Raw genomic sequence first — 24,663 nt, 5'->3', positions numbered from 1 at the left:
GGAGTTTATATCTCGGATGGTTGGTCTCGATGATGGGCCCTCATCTTGTATACGTTCTAAAACGGGCATTCCTTCTTGGTATGCGGGCTGTTTATCTTTCCTTTTTGGTTGTGTTACACCCATGAACTCCGCCATCCGATTCATTTGAGATGACATCTTTTGGAAAGTTTCTACATTTTCCCTATTTGTGCAAGTAATGTTTGTCAATAATGGGGTAAAGATTGAAGTCAATTCTTTGGCTAAAGCCCCTAGCATATCATGGTTGCTTGCATCCATTTCTTGTCGAAATGCTGCTTGGCTGTTTGTGGTATAATGAGGCACCTGGGTAGAAAAACCAACGTTGTGTGTACTTCGACTCGCAGATCCCACATTTGGTGAAAATGTCGCATTATTAGTTGGGACATAAGTAGGTCCGGCCCCTCGTACGCCTGATCCAAAAGGAAATGGCATCCCGTATGGAGGATTTGGCCTCCATTCGAAAGTTGAATTCGTGCCTTGACTAGACAAGTTATTCGCAGCATTTGTTGAGGGAAACGGTAATACTTCCTCTGCACTCGTGGTCGAAGGTGCAGTTGTTGACACTGAAACTGGCAAAGTCCCTGAAAGTCCTGTATTATTTTCAGGCACCGACTGGGAATTATCTGCAGGTCTCGATCCATTTGGACCCGTTGTATCCCTTGTTCCTTGAGTGGAATTCGAATTTGCCGCTCCTGATCCTGTGCCTTGTGAGGGATCTTGATCACCCCCTGCACTGGCTGTAACAGCCATTTTCTTGTTGTACCTTCGTTTGGGAACCGGTTGTGCACTGTTTGTTAATTTACCGTTCCTAAGGTTCATACAAGGTCTTGATATTGTCTAGACAAAACAAAGCAATTGATTAAAACAATCCGTTCGACACGGTCCCACCGGGTGTGCCAATTTGTTTACGGTGATTTCCGGTAAACAACCGCTAGTCCTCCAAACTATAATAAATATGATTTGGTTACTCGCAGGATCGACTAGATTGATCCTAGGACACATAGTCAATTAGATTGTTATCAATATTCTTTAGAACCATGTTCATGATTCGTTGTCTTCGACAAATGTTATTCGATTGAAAACATACACTTTTAGTGATGACTTGATTATATGTGATTATGACTTTAAAATGTAAACAACGCAGATAACGTAACATGCAATTCTGTTTAAATGTAAAGAATCTTAAAACATAAAACTGTTAAAGATCTTGAAAGTAAATAACATGAAAGTAAATAACATGAAAGTAAATAACATGAAAGTAAATAACATGAAAGTAAATAACATGAAAGTAATTAACATGAAAGTAAATAACATGAAAGTAAAGATACAGTAATGTAAATGACAAGAAGTAAATAGAATGCAAGAATTTAAAGATATTCGAAAACGAAAAGCAATAAAAGATAATACTCATGTATTAAGATGGTGGTGTCATACGTACATTTTCTCAGCGAACTCGTTCTCGTTAACGCTTGATACTTGAGTAAATATGTGAGTGATTTGTACAAAATGAACACACGGAATTCTATCATAAAAAACTCCTATTTATACTAGTTTCGACCATAACGGCCCTACGCTAATCCGCTGCCACGTTTCTCATAAGAACTTCCAGCGATGGCATCTGTGAATAAGCAGTTACGCAACTATCTTCGAATTTCAAATCTTCCCGCCTGAGTCCATCTTCGACGCGTGGCAGTATGTTAATAAACACTTACTAACAAACACGCTAAATAATAATACTTAAGCAAATTTATAAATTTTGTCTAAGTCTTCGAGGATATGTCCTTCCAATAGCTTTCAGTAGCCATCACCTTCATAAAAAACTTAGACGTTTCTTGTTATCGAAACATGGCCATCAGTAGCCATTTTATATTTCTCAGAGATGGTCATCAGTAACCACCTTGCCTTCGATCATACACTCCTTCGAAGCACATATATTTGTTCAACGAAATCTTCAGCTAACAGCTCACAATCCAAACCATTCGCTAGACAATTTTGATTTTTCATCGTCAGCTGCTACCAATAATTTTGGCAGTCATGCTCCTGGAATCAGAAAAGCGATGCAAATGCTTGAAACTCAATTTGGGCGCTCTGAAAGTTCATCGATTTATAAAAATTGTGTCAATGATGTCTTCTACAACAAAAAGGCGATTATGAAAAATGCTTCTACTGATTCTTATCATTCTGATCTCAATGCAGGTTCATCATCACAACCACAAGGATCTTCGTCTCAAAAGATTAATGTTGTTGTTGGTGATGATGTTGGGGTGGGAAGCAAGAACAATAAGAAGAGGAAGAAGGACCAAATTGATGATGGTAGAATCCACAGTCTACCTTCTAAGAAATATGGACCGTACACTTGTCCTAAATGCTATGAAGTCTTGAATACATCCCAAAAGTTTGCTAGTCATGTGGCATCCGTTCACTATAAGTTTGAAAGTGAAGAAGAAAGGAAAAAAAGATATATGTCAAGAAATCGAAATAGATCCAATCTTAAAACTCAAAAGTTTAATAATGAGACAATTACTTTTGTCCCCGTTGCCACTTCTGCTAATCTATTATTTGCTTCTTTTATGAATTAAGACAATCTGAGTTTGGCTGCTCCATTTCCTCCCCAATTTAAAATCAAATTGGAGCCGAAAGATTATTAGTATCTAAGTTGTATGTTCAGTTTGTAATCTTTACTTCTCTTATTATAGTCTTAATAATCACTCTTTATTTATTTTGAATATTAGTACTCTATCTTTATGCTGATTTTAATTGTAAACAGAAGTTTTGTTTTAATTTCATTTTTAAATAATTGTGTTTGTGTGTTATATTCTCATTTACGTATACCAACATTAATTAAATTATCAAACAACCCTTTAATTTTTCAACTTTAAATTAATTTCATAATATATTTCTCTTAGTAAAATGAACCAATCCTTTCAAAATTTATATATATATATATATATATATATATATATATATATATATATATATATATATATATATATATATATATATATGATTATATTCACCTCACAATACGTGATTTGCTTTGTGATAACCTATCACAGTTGGATCTTTATCAACCTCCAAATATTTTGAATTAAAATATAAATCATTAAAAGCATAGATAGATTGATAAATTCTACCATATTTTATTAGTTTTTTAATTTAATTTTATTAATTTAATATGAAATGAACTTTATTTTAACTAAAATTAATTTCGCAATATATTATCAATTTAAAAAGTATTAAATAAAATACATTAATTTAATAAAACTTTTTATATTTTAAAATCTATAAGTACTGAAATTTAGATAAGAAATAATTATTTTATAAAAATAATTTCGGTATATAAATAATATTTTTTCTCTTTAACTCAACATGTTTTGAACTAATTCTAGTATTAATGGATAACTTTATCTTCAATTTCATGTCTTGGAGCTTTCATCACATTGAAAGGAAAAATAGTCAAATAATTTATGAATATTATCCAAAATATTCAAAGAAAATTAGATTTGGTGAATATTTTGTTGCAATAATATATTAAGTTTACCTCAATATTAAGTTTAGATATAAGAAGATTTCTAACATTTATTTGAATCGAATTTTGTAATAAAATTTAGGGTGACAATGTATAGCATTTGTCGAACCCTCGTGTTAAGCCATTTTTTTTTTGTTATAAAACTTATAACAGCCCCTCTCTTTTGTATGAATGAAGAGTGTAATATATTTTAAATCTGGAATCAATAAGAATTTGTTGGAGTGTTGAAATTAGGTTTCAATGGTTTTGGTTAAAAAAAGGTTTTTTCTTCACCCACCTCCTAACCTTCTTGCCCACCCCTGGTGAATTTACCACAATACCCCTTGTTTCGGAAGTTCATTTCCGAAACCGTACTTTTTTTTTTGGAAAAAAGGTGTTTTCGGAAATGAACTTCCGAAAACGTGTTTTTTTTAATATAAAATATTGATTTCGGAGATGCATCTCCGAAATAAAGTCACTTTTCAGAAAATGTGGTGTTTCGGAAGTTCATCTCCGAGCGCACCCCCCTTGGAAGAATTCGGAAATGCACTTCCGAAAATAGGTCTGGACAGAAGAAAATGAACAATTCGCTTTATTTAATCGGGTGAAAATTACAACGATAATATTACATAAAATTAAAGTTAAATATTGTTAAACACGGGTAGGTGGGGATGAGAGAGTGGTGGGGAGAAAAAAAGGCTTCCAAATTTCAAAAGGTTTATTTATTATTTTAATAAAAATACGTACAACTGAAAGTAACAAATGACGGAGGAGGTGTAATCGGAGCCGAAACATATGACGGAGGAGGTGGATGTCCGGAGGAAGAAGACCCGGAGGTACGTCCACCGCGAGACAAAGGAGCCAATCAATGTAAGCTATAATTTATCATTATCATCAGGGGACGTCATTACAAAAAATTGGAAAAAAAATCTTATTATTTTTAATCTTGATTTTTTAGAAATGACGTCCCCAGATGATAATCATAAACTATAGCTTACATTGATTGGCTACTTTGTCTCGTGGTGGACGTATCTCCAGTTCTACTTCCTCCAGACATCCACCTCATCCGTCATATGTTCCGACCCCGGTTACCACTTCCAAAAACTAACATGATAAATCCAATACAAATACACTGTGCGATACAATCCGAAATCAGAACAAAACAAAACAAAAACATGTTATTCTGCCCGACGAGCGTTACAAAATACACATCAAACAAAAAAAAACACGTTATTCTTCCCGACGAGCGAACTCCTCCGAATGAAGATAATTATACCAATCCTCATCCCACTCAGTCTCAGAACCATCAGCGTTGATCACGACTCTCACGCCTGAAGACTGAGCTTGAGCATCCGGGCCCCGGGCCCCCTGGGAACGAGAAGTAGAGCCGGTCGAAACCTTCTTCTTCTCCTTCACCTCCTTCACCTCCTTCACCTCTTTCACCTCTTTCTTTGAAGAATCCTTTCTTCCCTTAGCGCCCTCTCTAGAAGACATGATCCTGTAAACAATTGAAATCGATTAATATGCGAGACAAAATAAAAAACAAAAAAATTTGAACTTCTGATATATTTCGGAAGTTCATTTCCGAAAACTGGGATGGAGGTGTTTTCGGAAATGAACTTCCGAAACACCCCTGCGATGCAATTTTCTGCAACTTCCATGGCAGACCCCTAAATCAACCTTCAAACCAAATCAAAATGCTTCTAAACAACCTAAATACTACTAACAACCTAGCCATATATCATTTATGCAATTAAAACCCTAAATAACATGCATTTGAATAATAGATCTAAAAATTTCAAAACTTACAAAGTGTTAGGATTGAGGGCTTTTGAATGTTGTTTAGCAGTGTGATTGGAGCCTTGATGCAGCTTTGGAATTCTGTTTGCACAAATTTTCGCCTCTGCCACTTTTTGTTTTGATTTAGGGTAAATGATTGGGGGAGGGGGAGTGTTTTGATAAATCTGCAGAAATCGCAGTATTTCGGAAGTGAACTTCCGAAATAATTGTTTCGGAAATGAACTTCCGAAGTAAGTCAATTTTTTTAAAAAAACACGCTTTCGGAAATGAACTTCCGAAGCAGGGGTAGTTTTGATTTTTCGCAGGAGGTGACCATCCATAGGGAGGTGGGTAAAGAAATTTTCAAAAAAAAATAGACCATATTGTTAATTTTAAATTACCCTTATTTTGATATTTATAATATAGTACTCGTTAATAGAACAAACTTGATATTAAATAAAATAAAATATTTATTAATGATGTTTTATTTTAATACTTTACTTTAATACTATATTTCAAATGTTTTTGGTCTTTTCTTTTGACCAAATGCATTTCAATTTATTTAATCTCTTTTGCTTAAAATTTATTAGTGATGGAGTAGCATTTAAAATTTGAATAAATTTTCATTACTTCATCAACAAATCATAAATATTAATTTATCTATTTATTCTAGAGATGGATCAACTTCAACATCCTAGTATTTTGTTTTTGAGAGAAGGTGTTTTGTCTATTTCTCCTAGGAATTTTGTCATCTAACTCCAGTTTTTTTTGGGTAATCTCACACTTTTTGTGTTGATTCTCGAACCTTTTCTTTAGGGATCTCAGTTTCGCTAACAGTTTATCATGGAGAAGTTGAATAACATTCCGCTAACAAAGGAAGAGGAAGAAGGAGTAACAGTGGCGTTTGAAGAGGTGAGCGGCGCGAAGAAATTTTCCTAAGGACCCTAGCTAGGAAATTGTGGACGGAAAATAATTTCAATTCAAGAGCGCTCACAAATACAATGGTTGGTGCGTGGAGACTCAAGAACCTAGTAGAAACTCAAGAGCTCAGCAAAAACTTGTTCCTTTTTAGATTTATGTCAAGGAGGGATCTGGAATATGTTCTTCATAATGGATCTTGGAGCTTTGATAAAAACCTTTTGGTGTTGAAACAAGTGTCTGGAGAAGAACAACCTTCTGGGTTAGACATGCATTTCAGATCTTTCTGAGTTCAATTCTATGACTTACCTATCATCCTTTATGATGCCTATCACCAGCAAACCATTGCTCCACAAGCCCATAGTAACACAAGGAAAGCACGAAGGCAATAAATGGAGCAGACAGAAATCTGGAAAAAGGCCGAGTAAGGAAAAATCGAAGAGTATTGAGTTTGAAAAAAGAAAGAGACATCTTGTTAATGTTATAGTTTTGGAGGGTTTACCGAAGGAATTGGGGAGTTATGGTAAGAAAAGGATAAAAAAAGAAAAAGAAAAGAAGGAAGCAACCTGTCAGAATGCAGAGGGGTGGAGGACCAACACCGCCTAATCCAATGAAAATTTAAGTTAGAACTGCTGGGGTTAGGGGAATCCTCGTGCACTGCGAGCCTTGTTAAGGCTCTTACGTTTGGAAAATATCACCGTGATCTTTCTGATGAAAACTCGTCTTAAAGAACACGAGATACAAAGTATAAAGTTCAATAGTGGAATGGATCAAAGTTTCGTAGTGGAGTGCAGCGACCAGGGAAAGAAAAAAGCAAGAGGCATCATCCTAATATCGAAGGAAAATTTAAATCTCTCAGTAACATCCTTTTCTATCAATCATATCAATGGATATGTTATAGTCAAAGAAGAAGAATATCCTTGTTACTTTTTAGGAGTCTATGGCTACCTAGAGGAAAACAAAAGGAGAAATTGGCAATTAGTCCAACAACCCTAACATGAATGTGGAGCCAAATTACTTTGCTTTGGTGATTTTAACGACATTCTAGATGATATAGAAAAACAAGGAGGGATTCAAGGTCGAGCGGTTAACTTATTTGAGGCAGGCAGGCTATAGAAATCTGTGGGTTACAAGATCTTGAGTTTGAGGGGTATCCTTTTACGTGGTCTAATGGGAGAAAGGAAGATAATAATATTCAATGTGGTATAGATAAAGCTTTCATAACCTCTGTTGGGTCGAATCATGTTGCATTGAGCACAAACTTGGAAAGGCAACATGAGAATGTTGGTAGAATCAAACAACACCTTTGGGTTTTAAGATGCTTGGGCTAGAGACTGAAGGTGTGAAGGAATGGTAAGACAAACCTAGAGTTATAATGCTCTGAAGAATTATAGCAACCTGAGGTCTATGTCGGGTTTAGGAAAATCTTTTAAATATTATAGGTGTGGAAACGTGAAAGCAGAGATAAAGTTCATAGAAGAGTTATTGAAGGATGAGGTGAGATGGTCTCCAAGTGAAGAGGACATTAAAGCATGTAAATCCCTTAAGAACCAAAGAAGAAACCTATTGAGAACCGAAGAAGTTATATAGAGGCAACGAAATAGAATGAGTTGGTTAAAGGAAGGAGAATTGTGAGAGAATTCTTCTTTCTTATTTTTTGGATCTATTTTCATCTTCCTATCCAACAAATATTCAGACAATCTGTGAGGTGGTTAAAGGTAAGCTTAGTGAGGAGCACAAAGTCTGGTGTGAAGGAATGTTTTCCAAACAGGAAGTCGAGGAAGCTCTTTTTCAGATGCACCCATTAAAGGCTCTGTGCCCGAATGGGCTTCCCGCCCTTTTCTTTCAAAAATATTGGCATATCATGGATAAGGAAGTTAAGAAAACGGTGTTAGAAATCCTCAACAATGATCAGGAGCTAGCTGGGTTAAATCAAACTTTTATTGTTCTTATATTATGGACCCATAAAAGTATTTCAAAGGTAAATTTTTTTAACCATTTTTAGTTAAAGAATAATTTGTATAGTTATGATTAACAGATAAAATACATTATAGCTTGTGACATGAGGTTAGGTTTGAAATTCTGGAACTTTACTATAGATGTCAAGGCTGATGTCCTAACATCAAAACACATTGCCAAAACAGATGTTAAGACATTATCTGTCTGACAAAATAATTTTACCAAACTATAAATTATGCAGAGTTAAATTGCATAAGGGAAAATACATAGTCAATTGTTAACTCAATTCGGTGCAACATCACCTACTCTAGGGGCATCCAAGCTAGGAAGGAAATTCACTGTGATAGTATTAGTTCAAGTTAAACAACCCTAGTTTACAACTTATCGCCTAATCACTATCTTGTGCAACTTCTACATAGGACACTGCATCATGAGTTATTAATAATGAATAATCAATCAGCCTCACTGCATCATGAGTGGCATACACAAAAAACCGCACACAAAACCGACTCTCTAAACCTAAGACTCTAAATTTCCATTTTCTTTTACAAAGTTGTGAAGAAACAAATTGCATTAGGATTAGGTCTTTTCTTAAATACTCCTTAGCTGTCCATGGGCTTCGACTGCTTTACCCAAATATTTCTTGATCCATAATATGAGGGTTGCACCAATTATGTAGAAAAATATCTTTGAATCTTGGAACGAAACATCACAAGTTTCCTAAATTGTCTCCATATCCAATTTTAGAAACTTATGCACATTTAGAGATTAAATCAATTGTTCCAGATAAAATCTTCTTGACATGCACAAATCAGTGAGATATATTCATAGAGAATCTCACGGAATCAAATCAAATATGTCAAGACAAATAACAACAGTTCAGTTCCTGCTATAATAGTTGTTCAGGATGTCACAACATCTTGTCCAACATCTGGCAGCGATACATGTTTTTGCAAAATTGCTGCCAATCCTAAAACTCAATGAACTTACAATCCCCTCTTTGGCAAAATTTGGCTAAATCAACCTCTGCACAGCAAGCTTGAAGACAAGGAATAAAACCACAAAATAACAAAACATAAGCTACATAAAGTATATGTAAACTTTGTATAAACTGAAAACAGAATACATCAGAGTTATATGCACAACAACTATATCAGCAGTATACATAGTACATCAGGGAAACACTCTTTACTCCTAAAGATATCATAACACGTGGTTTATCATTACATAAACAAAACAAAAAAAATAGAGAAACTCAGTATACAAAAACTATGCTCCCCTTGTCATAGTACTCCCCTTATCTCATGGAACCAAAACTAACAACAACTATTTCTTCCCCCTTTTAGCCATAATTTTGGCCAAACCCTATTAACATAATATCTTCAATCACTAGCAACATTCTTCACTAAACTAGCTACCTCGATTAGTTCTACCATTTTCTTGAGATCAATAGCATCTTTACCAAACTCATTATTCAAGGCCAAACTCCTTTGGTACAGATCTTTGCATGTTAGAACATCTGGTATGACACCATGCACATATATTAGTAGTAGTAGCAAAAACAAGAAAAATGCGTGAAACACCAACAACATGTGTGACAGACACTCATGCTCCCCCTAAACAATTTCCTACATATAGCCAGCAACCAAAGACTACTCTTCCTAAGCAGAACTATAGTTTTGTCATTGTATCCTTCAGCATGTCAAGACATTTGACATGACATTAGGACAAACAATTTCTCACACTAACACTTTACTCTCTCTGTTTAGATAAACTTGACAAGCATAGAGTAAATGTACAAAAAAATTGAAGCATACATGCATACTAGCATAATCAACAGATAGAAGTAAACCAAAACTTGATGTGATCAGATGCCAGGTAAAGAACATAGCATGTAGCTCATCACAACAGAGCATTAGAACAACATAGATCCAGAAATTTCTCAAGAGAAAAGCTAGAAAATTATTACAAAACCAACCAACAAGGAACAACAAAAGGAAATTTTTATCTTTTAAAAAAGTTGTTCAAACCTACCACATGAGTCAATGAGTGTGGCCTAATCTTCATCAGCATTTGAGTCAGAGTTATGTAATTTAGCATGACTTTTGTTGAAGGCTTCATCTTTGTTATAGACTTCTTCCCTGTCATAGATTCTCTAGTAGATGATCCACCAAATGTTTCAACCTTGGATTCAACCTTATTTGGATCAATACTCTTTGCCTTCTTTCTTTACTTAGTTTCCAACACATGGACCTTTATAGCGTCTGTTATTTATCTAAAATTTGAATTGGCATTATGTTTGCTAAAACTAATATAGTAGCAATTATTTAAATAGGATATATGACTTGTAAGAGAAAGCAGGTGGAAGTTCTATTTAACAAAGAATCATGTTGAGTTAATTTATTTCAACATCTGGACAACATGTCGAAGAAGATGTCCTATGCAAGCCATTCGACATTGCACCTAAATTTGAACTGTTGTTGATTGAATCTGAATATGTAATTAACATCAATGTAGAATATTACTAACCATGATTATACAAACATAGGTGGCGCATGAAAGATCTGGAAGAATCAAATAAGAATATGTTTGAATGAAGACTTTCTAATTTTGGAGATTTATTAGGAAGATTTGATTGAAGACCTATTTTGTAGGAGAATCTTTTGGATATTTGTAACAGCTAATAAAGTTGTGATTAGAAACCCAAGTCCAGTTGGGAATAGGTTATAAATAGAAGCTTTGTAACCTAGGTTTATAAGTGAACCAATATGTAAAATTATAAGGGTTGTGTTGGTAGTTGAAACCACCCGGTTTGTGGGATGGTCACCTTGTTCTCACTCATAATCCTTTAGGTAATGAGTTGAGTATTGTTCTTGGAGGAAGCTTTTAAGCAACTCCAAGATGGTGATCTTAGTCAAGAGTTAAGGCTGAGAATGGAAGGAAGTGCGGCTTCCTGCCCGACATAAGAGTGTGTCTCCTGATCATGGAAGCGTGTCTTCTATCCTATGGATACGGGATTATGGAAATTAGGTCGTTGCTACAGATCCTGGGACTGGAAACCTATGCAACATCACTGAGGTGATTGGAAGTGGGATGGAGTGATCGCGACTTTACGTGTCTATAAATCTGATAACTGCAAGTGCACAGTCGTGTCGTGTAGTTTTAAAAGATATCGAATCCACAGGGACTATGAATCGATCTACCGTTATCTAAGGTTACTATGTAAAGCTAGGAGTACTAAAATTTTCGATTGTTCCTAAGGGAAAGTGATTGTGAGAAAATAAAGAGTAATAATAAAAGACAGGTGTCAGTATGTATTTCGTTTAACTAAAGGTAATCCGAAGGTCCATTGGCTTTTGCATAATTAAATTAAAAATCTTTACTAATTCCAATTGATTAAAAATCCTCGTCTCAAACTTTCGCTCTGTTGAGTCAGACTACTGTCCTAATCCTAATGTACGCTTTCGCCATCCCATTAGATTTTAGAAGAGCTTTTTGGAAACAATGTAATTAATAAAATGCCTATTTTACGAGGTTGTTATCTATTTAAATCTCCTAATCTCAAACTTTCGCTCTGTTGACTCGGAGCAAGCTAATACCCCTAACGTACGCTTTCGCCATCCCGCTCGAGTGTAAAAACAATTTTTGAAAATAAATAAGTTCCAATTAGTTTTAATACGCTTTCGCCATCCTTAAAACTAATGTCCTATGTCTACTATCCAGTTAAAGATCTCAAACTTTCGCTCTATTGATTTTAACCTTTGACCGTCCTAATCCCTCAAACTTTCGCTCTATTGGTTTTAAGACGTACTAATTAAACTAGACATATAAACCAAAAATAAGTGATAATTAATAAAACATAATTTAAGCCAATTTATTTCGGACCCCTACGGTTAACTTACTTTACATACCGACACCTTTAGTATTTTAGCCAGACATATTAATACGATTAAACATACATAAATCGGTTCGGTTCATAATAATAAGCATATTAAATGGCATATAATATATCATGCAAATAAATAATATAAATAAGGCGGTAAATAAAAAACCTGAATTAAAATAAATCTGGATTGAATTGAATCTTGAAGTACTCGAACTTCCACCACAGGTTGGCTGGATCGTTCTTCGGAATTTAAATGGCAGAAAATATAAACAAGGAAAATAAAGCGATAAATCTAACGTAAGGCTAGATCTATGAAAAGTTCACAACAATTTCCAGTGTAGAAATCGTTGTGAGAAAATAGACGGTTAAATGAAAACAGAATAAAGAAAAGCAGTTCGCGGTACAATTTCGGCAGCACTTCGTTAGCAGGAAATCAGACCCTTTGGACTGAAGTGACTGCCTCTATTTATAGGTGAGGCTTTGCAGTTGCTTTGCGTGAAAAACGGGACTTTTTGCAGACCGGGACTTGGAGACGTGCGTCTCCTATTCTTCAGGGAGACTGGGTACGTGACTTGAGACGTGCGTCTCAAGTGGAGAAGATGTAGGAACATGGAGACGTGCGTCTCCCTTTGCTGACGTGGCATGGAGGATGTGGAGACGTGCGTCTCCACTTGCTGGGCAGGTTTGGGCCACGCAATTTTGTTCCTTTGTGGGCTGGTTCGTCTCTTTTGGGCCTTTTGGGTCCTAATTGCACCCCTCTTTAGTTTCAGCACCCTTTTCGTCTTTTAAGCATAAATATTGGTCATTTAAGCTCGATTTTCTTTCCTTTTCGCAAATAGTCGGAATTGAAGTGTAAAACCTGAAACAAAGCAAATACACGCGTAATATCATAATAAATTGACATAATAAATGGAAAATGCTATAAATATCTATGGATTTTAGGCTAAATATACGATATAAAATCGTGTTATCAAATTCCCCCAGACTTGAACCTTTGCTTGTCCTCAAGCAAAATAAGAAGATAAAGATAAATGAAACACACTTCCACCACGTCGTTCAGTCATACTTAGCTACATAGTGTTCTTATTCGGAAGTAACGAATCTTAGCAATAAACCTATAGTAACAACACTAAACAACTCCCAGTATGCATACCAATCCGAATCATGCCATTATAGCTCGACCTATTTGACTTGTCATCATGTTTCACCCTTTTCATTCGCGCGCAATCACATTAAGCCCATTATCTTGACACGCACATAGCAGAGTAGTCGGTTAGTGACTATGATCCTTCTCATGGAGTTCTGGCACAATATGTGGTATACTCCTTAGCATTCACTTGTAGATTGTGGGGAATCGGACAATAGTCCTTCCTACCAAGTTCATTACCAGATGACTTCTGAACCAATCGACAGTGAGTTTTTAAATTCTTTGTATATGAGATTTGCAACCGTTAGGTTAAATGATCTTGTGAGGATCACCTTACTTAGTAGGCACATTTCTTCTTATAGTTGAACACATAATTATTATGAGGATCATACACTTATATTCATCGACTCTCTGCGTAGTTTGTATCTAAGACGGTGCCGACTGCTAGAATAAACTACTAAGGGTTATTTCAAAACTTAAAGTCGATGGTTTTGGTATAACGGGTATTCAAATCGGTTATGTATACTCGGGGGTTTTAGAGTGTTGCGACAATAAGGATATTGATTAATTCAGTTTCGGTTCGTTGAGTGATTGAGTAGCTTCGTATTTCTTGAACGTGTGGGGTTTGCGTTTATCGTTTAGGAGCAAAAAATTTTTGTTATGGCTCAAGAAAATGGAAGAAATTGAAATAACTACGGAATTATACATATAAGACTTAAATTCCATAAATATTCTTTATTGAATTAGAAAAACATTACAAGGAAGGGAAATAAACTGAAGGGAAATAAAACTAAAGGAAATATAAATAATACGACTCCCCCAGACTTAGATGATGCAATGTCCTCAGTGCATAAGAACTACTCCTCATTGTTGCGGTTTCGAGAACTGCTCGCGCCTCTTGTACGAACACGGCGACGTCTATCAGGAGAGTCATTAACACGAATGTCAAGATCATGCAAATATGTGGCAATTTCAGCGTATTGACTTTCGTTCCTAATAGCATAGTCACGGTGCTCCTGTTGCATCTCTCGGATGAGCCTAATTGTTTCAGTTTGGTTTGTCTGCATAGCTTGAACGAGTTGATCTTGGCGTTGAATAGCAGCATACATGGCTTCAAGAGTGATAGGCGGAGGGTTGTTTGGAGGAGGTTGGTTGACATCAGCTTGTCCTTGGTTGAGCTCTTCTTCATTTGCATCCATAGGTTCATTAGGATGATCAGGTTGGTTATCTTGAGGATTGTCTTCAATAAGCCTCCAACGCTGAACATAACGGATGTTGATTCTTTCAGGACATGGAAGGATGACATAAGGAATCAGAACTTTGTTGACGACCAAGGTGTATCGGCCATCATGGCGTGGTGAAACCAAGTGGGAGTCACGGCAATAGGTGAGGTCAAGTGATTGAGCAGGCATCATGAGATGAGAGAGTGAAAGGAGCTCGTCACCAAGACCTAAAGCACAGGCCAAGGAAGTAATAATTCCGCCAAACAAAAAGGGATTTGTAGCGGGGGCGTTGACACAGCCTTGGATGTGTTGGAGCATAAACGGTGCGGCATTAAAACGGATGTTGTTTAGCGCACAGTAAAGGAAGAATAGTTCATGTTGATTTACCTTGTGGTTGTTGGATCGCGCAAAAATAGTATGCCCCAAAACACGTTGAAAATAACGTATAGCGGGGTTTTGAATGTGAGAAGCATGTAGGGCCCTCCAACCAGTTTGAACTTCGCCAGTGAGGTGAAACCATAGGTCGAAGGCATGTTGTTCCCATGAACGACCATTGAGTTCTTGAAAGATATTGCGGAGAGCATTCGGTGATGTATTGAAATTCAAGTACGTAGCCACAACTTCTTGATCCAGTGTATATTCACGGTTGAACATCCTAAATTGGATGCTACCGGTTGAGAGTGGTTGATCAGAAGGAGTGTCGTAACTGAAAGAACTCAAGAATTCTAAGACGAGCGACTCATAAGTGGGTACGAGTTCGGTACAGAGATGGTGTAGGCTAGATTTAGTGAGTAAACGGGTAACACCATCAATGAGGCCTAGAGTTTCTAGACATTCGGTGTTCACAAATTTTGTGGGAACAACCGAACGTTCGTAGAAAGCGAGGTATTTGGTTCTTTGAGCATCATTGTCGTCTTCGCGGAATATAATATTGTTAAGGTTAGGGGGTGGTCTCTCAGGACGCACACTACGGATGATTGAACGTGGAGGCATGATGAGTTTGAAGATGAAAAATAAAGATGGTATTAGAATGGTAGAAAAGAAATGGTATGAAGGTTGTGAAGAATAAGAGTGGTGGTGGTGTGGTTTTATAGTGAGGTTTGAAAATGGTGTGGTAAATGGAGAATTAAATATGGATTAATGGTGGTGTTTGAATTTTTGAATAGAATAGAGAAATGGGAAATGAATGGAGTTTAAGAGGTGAATGATGGAGGATGAATGAGGTTAATGGAGTTTAAATGGAATAAATAGGGGAAGAATGAGGAGAATGAATTTTGAAATTCAAATTCAAAATTCAAGAGGGAGAGAGGAATGGTCTGCGTGGTCAAATGCAGACTGCTAGCCCTTGGGAGACGTGCGTCTCAGGCAGCCAGTCTGCTGGGGCAGAGCATGGAGACGTGCGTCTCCTGTCCCTTGTTTCGTCCCAACTGGTCCCACACAGATGGAGACGGGCGTCTCCTGTGGCAGACAAGTGGGTCACGCATGCAGGTGACCAGACAGTGCTGACTGATACCATTAACAGCAAAAAGTGTCCATCAGTTCAGAACAATGTCTTATTTTAATACTATTAACAGCAAAGAGTGATAGCCAGGCAAATATATATAGCAGTTAATAGCAGTGTATTATAACACAGCAGCAGAATATTATAACACAGCAGCAGAATATTATAACACAGCAGCAGTAGTGAATAAAATGTTGCATTTAAAATTAAACCAGTACTGAGTGTTAACAATAGCAGAATGGAAAAGTGCAGAAAAATGTAAATCTAAACTAAGAATAGAAATTACTAAAACTAGAAATAAAAATCTAATAATCTAATACGGTAACATCTAGCCACGTCTATTGTTGTTCTGATTAGACTGAATGTGTTTGAAAACTTTGTCGAACTGAGCATTGACAGTGTCGATGAAATCGAAGAAATGCATTTGCAAAGTGTGAAGCTCGTTGCGCACATGTTGTACATCTTGTTGTAGCGCATTGATTGCTTGTTCGTGCGTATTCAGATTAGGCATTCTTTGATTCACCGAAGCGGTAGATGTAGCGGGTTGTTGTTGCTCGACCTCGACATCAGTCATATCAACAGTGTGATCTTCAACGGAATCTTCAGAACGAGTTTCAGGTTCATACTCAGATACAGGCTCGTCAATAGGAAGAGGTTCATAATCAGGAATGGGTTCATCAACAGGAAGAGGTTCATAATAACCAGGAGGTGTTTCAGGTTCAGATTCAGATGCAGGCATTTCCTCATCAAAATGTTCATAAGCTTGAGGAGTCTCAGGTGATGGCTCTCTCTCAGGAATCTGACCATAGTAAAGCCAGTTGGTAGGGTTGTGCACACTTGTCCTAGGATTCGGTAAGGTGAACTGATACCAAACTTTGTTATCAATGAGCAATTCAAAACGATCAGGTCCAAGATTACCGATGATACCTCGATTAAAGCAGAAATTGATGTCCATAGAGGTATGGGTACCAAAAGGTGTCAATCTAAGCAAAGGCACTCTCATTCCTATGGCATTAGCGATCATAGTGACAAATCCGCCAATCCTAATGGGTGAAACTTCGTCTTGCGTGATGCGCTCGAAGTTTGTTAGCATGAATGCGATGGCATTGACCGGGCGATTCTGAGATGTACAAAACATGATGAACAACTCTTCTCTAGTTACTTCAGTGACATTATCTGGTTTGCCAAAAATATAGTGAGCAAGGATCTTGTGAAAGTAGCGGAAAGCAGGATTGTGGATGTTCTCAGATTGAAATTCATTCTCTTCAGGGTTGTCGTTTCCAGTGATCTTGCCCCAGTATTTTTCCAACTCCCAGTATGGAAGATTTTCTTCAGCTACTTGGGCGTATGCATCAGGTCCATGAGGTAGTTCTAACATTTCAGCAAAATCTCGGATGCAGAAATTAAACTCCATACCAAAGAGTCTAAAGAGAATAACTCCTTTTTTCAGTCCTTGTCCACAGTTTGGAAGATAGGTCAGGGAGCTCAAGAATTCCAGAGTGAGCTTCCGATAAGTGCTAAACTTGCGGAACAAGTGAGAACCAGTCCAACCGATTTGGTTAAGCAGGGGTAGGATGCTTTCTTCGATACCAAGCTTCACCATAGTTGGTTGGTGAGGATAGCAAGTCAATTCCATGTGTCTTTCAGCCAGCTTGTTAAATCTTGCTTCTTGTCCTCTACCACGGAACACAACTTCCATATTGTCAACTTCTTGCATCGTAGTTAGTAATTAAATGAAAAACCTAGAAGTTGAAAATATTAGGATAAGTTAGAATTAGGCTAGTGTTAATTTAAAAAAATAAAAAAGTTAAAATTAAGCTTAGGTAACAAGTTATAATAATAGATATAATTATAACGGAAATATTTTCTCAAATCAAGATAGTAGTTATAATTATAATAATTATTATAAGATGTATGAAAAATCAAAAATGATTAAAATTAAAATTAAAATTAGAATAAAGTTTTAAAAATGAAAAATAAAAATAAAAAAAAATAGAAAAATTAAAGTTTTAATAAAATAAAATAGAAGAATAAATAAATGTGGGTTGTCTCCCACCAAGCGCTTTGTTTAATGTCGTAAGCTCGACGATTTAAAAATAGAAAACTATTTTTTCGAAAAAGCGGGCAGTTCGTCAAGTTTAAAAACTTCGATGTTTTCATCGTATTCGAGATGATGGTAATACTTAAGACGTTGCCCATTTACGACAAAAGGTTTGACGGTTTCTCCTTTGATTTCTATCGCTCCACTCGGAAATATGTTAGTTATTTCGAAAGGGCCAGACCATCTAGATCGTAACTTACCAGGAAATAATTTTAGTCTAGAATTAAATAAGAGCACTTTATCGCCTATGCTAAAATTTTTCCTAGATATACGCTTGTCGTGCCATTTTTTCGTTCGCTCTTTATAGATTTTGGCGTTTTCGTAAGCGTCTTGTCTAAGTTCTTCTAATTCGTTTATGTCTAGAAGTCGTTTCTCACCAGCGGCAGTGTAGTTTAGGTTTAAGTTCTTAATGGCCCAATAGGCTTTATGTTCTAACTCTACTGGTAGGTGGCATGATTTTCCATAAACGAGTTTGAATGGTGTAGTTCCTATTGGAGTTTTGAAAGCTGTTCTATAAGCCCATAAAGCTTCATTTAGCTTGGTTGACCAATCTTTCCTCGATATAGCAACAGTTTTCTCCAATATTTGTTTTATTTCGCGGTTAGATACTTCTACTTGACCGCTTGTTTGTGGATGATATGGTGTGGCTATTCGATGATTTACTCCATATTTTCGAAGGAGTTTCTCAAGTATTCTTGAAATGAAATGGGAACCACCATCGCTAATTACCAATCTTGGCACACCGAACCTAGGAAAGATGACGTTTTTGAAAAGTTTAATAACTACTCGTGTATCGTTTGTAGGAGAAGCGATAGCTTCTATCCATTTTGAAACGTAATCGACGGCTACGAGTATATATTGATTTCCAAACGATGACGGAAACGGTCCCATGAAGTCTATTCCCCAGACGTCAAATATTTCTACTTCTAGAATGCCTTTTTGAGGCATTTCATCGCGTCTTGAAATGTTTCCAGTTCGTTGGCATCTATCACAGCTTAGTACAGCAAAATAGACGTCTTTCCACAGGTTGGGCCAGAAAAGTCCAGATTGAAGGATTTTGGCGCAGGTTCTAGATGTGCTATGGTGTCCTCCACACGGTGCAGAATGACAGTGTGTTATTATGCTTCTTATCTCTTCCTCTGGTACACAACGTCTAAAGATTCCATCGGGGCCTCTTTTGAAAAGGAGTGGGTCGTCCCAATAGTAATGTTTTAGGTCATGGAAGAATTTCTTCTTCTGTTGGTAGCTTAGATCAGGAGGAAGCACACCAGCAGCTAGGTAATTTACGAAATCTGCATACCAAGGTGCGTCAGATCGGGCTAAAGCTATTTCAGCTAATTTGTTGGTTTCAGAGTTTGGACGGTATGGTTCGAATTCATTTGCTTCTAATTGGGCGATGAGTCTTTCATAAGGGAAATCATCGTCAATTGGTACTTGTTCGGGTTTCAGATTTTCCAATCGAGAGAGGTGGTCTGCTACGACATTTTCAGTGCCTTTCTTATCTTTAATTTCTAGGTCGAATTCTTGCAGTAACAAGATCCATCTCAAAAGTCTTGGTTTAGCGTCCTTTTTGGTTAGGAGGTACCTAATGGCGGCGTGGTCAGTGTATATGATTATTTTGGCTCCTACCAGGTAAGAACGGAATTTGTCTAATGCGAATACGACAGCTAATAATTCTTTTTCTGTCGTGGCATAATTCATCTGAGCTTCGTCTAGGGTTCTACTCGCATAATATATGACATGTAGTTTCTTATCCTTTCTTTGTCCTAGAACGGCTCCTACAGCATAATCACTTGCGTCACACATTATTTCGAAAGGCTCATTCCAGTCGGGAGGTTGCATGATTGGCGCAGAGATCAATGCTTGTTTAAGCGTTTGAAATGCTTCAGTGCATTTATCGGTGAAAACAAATTCGGCGTCTTTCATGAGTAGTTCAGTTAAGGGTTTGGTTATTTTAGAGAAATCTTTAATGAAGCGTCGGTAAAAACCAGCATGTCCCAGAAAACTTCTTATTTCTCTAACGGTTTTGGGAGGTTGAAGGTTTTCGATAATTTCGATTTTTGCTTTATCTACTTCGATTCCTCTATCTGATACGATGTGTCCAAGTACAATTCCTTGTCGCACCATGAAATGGCATTTTTCCCAATTAAGGACTAGGTTTACGCTTACACATCGTCTAAGCACCATTTCAAGGTTTTCTAAACATGTTTCAAAACTTCCTCCACAGACAGAGAAGTCGTCCATAAAGACCTCCATTATCCCATCTAGGAAGTCGGCAAATATTGCCATCATGCATCTTTGGAAGGTCGCAGGTGCATTGCAGAGTCCAAAAGGCATTCGTCTATAGGCGAATGTACCATAAGGACAGGTGAATGTGGTCTTCTCTTGGTCGTCAGGGTGGATAGGAATTTGGAAAAATCCGGAGTATCCATCCAGATAACAAAAATGTGAGTGTTTAGCTAGGCGTTCGAGCATTTGATCTATGAAAGGTAAAGGGAAATGGTCTTTTCGGGTAGCTTTATTTAGCTTCCTATAGTCAATGCACATCCTCCATCCAGTTTGGGTACGTTGTGCTACAGATTCTCCTTTTGCGTTAGTGATTACAGTGACTCCTCCTTTCTTTGGTACGACGTGAACGGGGCTAACCCATTTACTATCGGATATAGGATATATTATTCCAGCTTCTAGCAGTTTTTGGATTTCCTTTTTAACCACATCGCTCATAATAGGATTTATTCGCCTTTGATGTTCCCTAGAGGTTTTACTATCGTCTTCGAGCATAATGCGGTGCATACACAGAGAAGGGCTTATACCTTTTAGATCTGATATGTTGTATCCTAAAGCGGTAGGGTATTTTCTTAGGACATTAAGTAATTTTTCAGTCTCAGTTCGTCCTAAGTTGGCGTTCACTATAACTGGTCGGTTTAGTTCTTCGTCTAGAAATTCGTATCTAAGATCGGTAGGAAGTGTCTTCAGCTCTATAGCAGGTTTCTTTGGTCCAGGTATAGGATCAGGGGTTAAAGCTAAGCATTCACTCAGGTGGTTATCTTGATATTCCTCACGCCAGTTGTCATCTTCAAAAATTGGCGGCATAGGAATTCTTAGGGTTTCGGTTTCCTTATTTGGTTCGGATTTTATTTCCTTGACACACTCGTCGATTATGTCAGCATAACAGCATGTGTCAATTATAGAAGGTGCTTTTAGGAATTGGGAAAGGATAAATTCTATTTTCTCTTCTCCTACTTCGAAAGTAAGCTTTCCTCGCTTTACATCTATAATTGCACCAGCGGTCGCTAAAAATGGTCTTCCTAAAATGATCGGGATGTTAGAATCTTCTTGGATATCCATAATGATGAAGTCAGTTGGGATGTAGAATTGACCTACACGAACAGGGATATTCTCTAACATTCCTACAGGATATTTAACTGAACGGTCTGCTAGTTGAAGAGACATTCTTGTTGCTTTAAGCTCACCTAGATTGAGTTTCTTACAGGTCGAAAGAGGCATCAAACTAACACTAGCTCCTAAATCGCACAAGGCTTTCTCTATGATGGTTTTTCCAATTACGCAGGGTATAGAGAAACTACCAGGGTCTTTCAGTTTTGGAGGCATGTTGTTTTGGATGATAGCGCTACATTCAGCGGTAAGTGTTATAGTTTCGTTATCCTCGAGTTTCTTTTTGTTTGATAAGATTTCTTTTAAGAACTTAGCGTACGAAGGCATCTCAGTTATGGCTTCTGTGAATGGTATGGTTATGTTTAATTGCTTCAGAAGTTCTACAAATCTTTTAAATTGCGCTTCGGTTTTTGATTTAGCTAATCTTTGAGGGTAAGGAATTGGTGGCTTATAAGGTGGTGGTGGAACATAAGGTTTCTCTTTTTCGGGTTCCACTTCGTTATTGGTCTCATTAGTCTTAGCAGTTTGTTCGTCGGTTGTTTTCTTTTGGGTTTCCTTTGGCTCTTGTTGTGACATGGGTACGTTTTGGGTTCTAGGATCTACGGGTCCATCGTAATTAGTTCCACTTCGTAGTGTTATCGCGTTCGCATGTCCTTTAGGATTAGGTTGTGGTTGAGCAGGAAACGTGCCAGCAGGGGCAGCAGTAGGTGCTTGTTGTTGAGCTACTTGTGAGATTTGAGTTTCTAACATTTTGTTATGCGTAGCTAAAGCATCTACTTTGTTCGATAGTTGTTTTAGTTGCTCGCTATTGTGGATGTTTTGATTCAGGAAGTCTTTATTGGTTTGTTGTTGGGAAGCTATGAAGTTCTCCATCATGATTTCTAGGTTCGACTTCCTAGGGGTGTTTTGAGCAGCTACAGGCGCTTTTTGGTAGCCAGGTGGTACAGCAGGTGCTTGTCCAGGCGCGTACAACGCATTGTTGTTCTTATAAGAAAAGTTCGGGTGGTTTTTCCATCCAGGGTTGTACGTGTTAGAATAAGGGTTTCCTTGAGCGTAATTTACTTGATCAGATGGGACTCCAGTCAAGAGTTGACATTCAGCAACTACATGCCCAGTCAATCCACAAATCTCGCAGTTAGGTGCTACAGCGGCAGCGGTGGCTGAAGGAGTGATGGTCAAATTCTCGATCTTTTGAGTTAAAGCGTCTACTTTAGCGTTAACGCGGTCTATACCACTAATTTCGTACATTCCTCCTTTGGTTTGGGCTTTCTCTAGAGCGGCGCGTTCTCCTCCCCATTGGTAATGGTTTTGTGCCATGTTCTCTATGAGTTTGTATGCTTCATCATGGGGTTTGTCCATTAATGCTCCGCCAGCAGCGGCATCTATAGTCATTTTAGTGTTATATAAGAGACCACCATAAAAGGTATGGATGATCAGCCATGGTTCGAGTCCATGATGAGGACATATTCTAAGCATGTCCTTGTAACGTTCCCAAGCTTCGAAAAGCGATTCGTTATCTTTCTGGGTAAATCCGTTGATTTGACCTCTAAGCATAGCAGTTTTGCTAGGCGGAAAGTATCTTGCTAAGAATACTCTCTTCAATTCGTCCCATGTAGTTATGGAATTGGAAGGCAGGGATTGAAGCCACGCTCTCGCTCTATCTCTCAAGGAGAAAGGGAAAAGGCGTAATCGAATAGCTTCGGAACTAACGTTGTTGGCTTTGATAGTGTCGGCGTATTGCACGAACACGGATAAATGGAGATTGGGGTCGTCTACAGGGCTTCCAGAGAATTGATTCTGTTGAACAGCTTGGACCAGTGAAGGTTTCAGCTCGAAATTGTTCGCTTCAATCGCAGGTGGTGCGATACTTGAATGCGGTTCAGCGCGCGATGGAGCGGCATAGTCTCTAAGAGGACGAATAGCAGCCATCTCTAACTTCGGGGTGATTTGATTGATTTGATCAGTAAAATTCAATTCCTGATTAATCGGAATTTCTGCTACTTCGGGAAGGTTGCGAGCTCGACGTTTAACGTTAATGAAACGTTCGATCTCGTTAATTCGTTGTATTAAGTCTCCTCCTTGTGAACGAGTATTTGGCATACAATCGTTCAAAAAGAAAGGGAAGAATTTTCCTAGTCTCTACGGTGTAACAGTGAGTTACGATATCGACTTAAATAATCCCCGGCAACGGCGCCAAAAACTTGGTCGCGACTTTACGTGTCTATAAATCTGATAACTGCAAGTGCACAGTCGTGTCGTGTAGTTTTAAAAGATATCGAATCCACAGGGACTATGAATCGATCTACCGTTATCTAAGGTTACTATGTAAAGCTAGGAGTACTAAAATTTTCGATTGTTCCTAAGGGAAAGTGATTGTGAGAAAATAAAGAGTAATAATAAAAGACAGGTGTCAGTATGTATTTCGTTTAACTAAAGGTAATCCGAAGGTCCATTGGCTTTTGCATAATTAAATTAAAAATCTTTACTAATTCCAATTGATTAAAAATCCTCGTCTCAAACTTTCGCTCTGTTGAGTCAGACTACTGTCCTAATCCTAATGTACGCTTTCGCCATCCCATTAGATTTTAGAAGAGCTTTTTGGAAACAATGTAATTAATAAAATGCCTATTTTACGAGGTTGTTATCTATTTAAATCTCCTAATCTCAAACTTTCGCTCTGTTGACTCGGAGCAAGCTAATACCCCTAACGTACGCTTTCGCCATCCCGCTCGAGTGTAAAAACAATTTTTGAAAATAAATAAGTTCCAATTAGTTTTAATACGCTTTCGCCATCCTTAAAACTAATGTCCTATGTCTACTATCCAGTTAAAGATCTCAAACTTTCGCTCTATTGATTTTAACCTTTGACCGTCCTAATCCCTCAAACTTTCGCTCTATTGGTTTTAAGACGTACTAATTAAACTAGACATATAAACCAAAAATAAGTGATAATTAATAAAACATAATTTAAGCCAATTTATTTCGGACCCCTACGGTTAACTTACTTTACATACCGACACCTTTAGTATTTTAGCCAGACATATTAATACGATTAAACATACATAAATCGGTTCGGTTCATAATAATAAGCATATTAAATGGCATATAATATATCATGCAAATAAATAATATAAATAAGGCGGTAAATAAAAAACCTGAATTAAAATAAATCTGGATTGAATTGAATCTTGAAGTACTCGAACTTCCACCACAGGTTGGCTGGATCG

At 37.3% G+C, this 24,663-nt stretch overlaps 1 non-coding gene across 1 annotated transcript; it reads left to right on the top strand.

Moving 5' to 3' along the window:
- The first annotated feature begins 22,883 nt into the window (after nucleotides 1-22,883).
- LOC131654360 (small nucleolar RNA R71) lies at nucleotides 22,884-22,990 on the top strand. The gene has a single exon (XR_009299401.1). It is a non-coding gene; the product is annotated as a small nucleolar RNA R71 (small nucleolar RNA).
- The last annotated feature ends 1,673 nt before the right edge of the window (nucleotides 22,991-24,663 follow it).

The sequence above is a fragment of the Vicia villosa genome, linkage group LG2 (genome assembly GCF_029867415.1).
Source record: "Vicia villosa cultivar HV-30 ecotype Madison, WI linkage group LG2, Vvil1.0, whole genome shotgun sequence".
In the NCBI taxonomy this organism is placed as follows: Eukaryota; Viridiplantae; Streptophyta; class Magnoliopsida; order Fabales; family Fabaceae; genus Vicia; species Vicia villosa.
The sequence above is the reverse complement of the archived record's forward strand: the minus strand, read 5'-3'. Positions and strand labels throughout refer to the sequence as shown.